Here is a 1,386-nt window from a genome sequence, read left to right as displayed (position 1 = left end):
CGAGATAGGTCTTGGTGGATCTTGCCTTCCCGTACATCTCTCATACCAGATCCACCGTCATTCCATACGAGGTACCGTTCGTCATGGCTAATCCACCACAGGCAACTTGCATCCGTGTCAGGCAACCCAAATCCTCTATAATCACTTGAAATTGTCACTGATTCGGGATAGTGACCCCGCGTCAGGCCCATTCTCTTATTTCTGAGAAAGCACTTCACCACAATCGCCTCCTGTACGTTGTCTGCGCTGCACAACAGCGTTCACGGCGTGCATTACCAGCATCCACACCCGCTTTCTCTTCTTCGTGACACATGTCTCCCGCCAAGCGTACCGGCAAATCGTCGGGCAAGGCCCCATCCGCCACCCCTCCGGTCAGTCCGTCTTCAATGTCGCCCACCGATCTGCGGGTTCTAGCCCAGGCTCTTTCCGATCAGGTGCAAACCCTGACGACGGAGCTCCAGACGGCTCAAAATGCCCAAGATCAAGCTGCGTCTCTGCACACTACCCAACTTCAGACCTTGCGAGCCCAAGTCCATGACCAGGCTATGGAGATCCAGGGGCGGGAGCACCGTGCGGCCTCTCGGTCGCAGGACCTGCGACTCTTGTTCGCTGATCAGGCGGTCGAGATCCGCGACCTGACCGGACGGCTGGATCGCGCCTCCCGTCAGTGAGATGTCATGCGAGATGACAACGACCATCTCCTTAGGGAGATGGCGCTCGCCGGATCTGAGATCCACCAGCTCCAATCCCGGATCCACGACCTCGAGCGGGATCTGGAGGATTCTCAGACTGCTGGGGCAGCCGCGGATGCGAGCTTGGACCGGCTCCGTGACGAGTTGCGTCTGACCCAAGAGGAGGTGGTGACCAACGACTATGTGGGATCCACCCATGGCGGATCCGCCTTAGGGTCGGCGCGTGGAGGGTCCCCCGCGCCACATCCACCTCCCTCATCGCCGGATGTAGCCCTGGCTCAACTCTCTGAGGAGTTGCAAGACACCAAGGAGTCGCTCGAGAAAGCGTCTGCCGGACGAGATTACGCGCTCGAAGAATTCGTGCGTGCGACTCAATTGCGCGACGAGATCCAAGCGAAACTGGCGGACAGCGAACTCCAGCGGGGACAAGGCGGCTACCGAGTGGGCGGATGCCAAGCGTGCACAAACAGAGCTGGAATCCAAGCTTCGCCGCACGAGTACGTGGATCCTCTTTTAGTCCTTTGCAAGTAACCCCATATTCACTCGTTATTGTCAATCCAGGTGACATATTTGAAAGAAGCCGATGCGACCGCCGCGAAACTTCGGGATCTACTCGCTTGCAGCCCAAACTCGGAAGCAACAGCTGGTCCTGGAGCGCGATCGTGGCTTATCGGAGCGGGGATTTTGGCCCGTC

The sequence above is a fragment of the Phytophthora infestans genome, genomic scaffold (genome assembly GCF_000142945.1).
Source record: "Phytophthora infestans T30-4 supercont1.83 genomic scaffold, whole genome shotgun sequence".
NCBI lineage: Eukaryota > Oomycota > Peronosporomycetes > Peronosporales > Peronosporaceae > Phytophthora > Phytophthora infestans.
The sequence above is the reverse complement of the archived record's forward strand: the minus strand, read 5'-3'. Positions refer to the sequence as shown.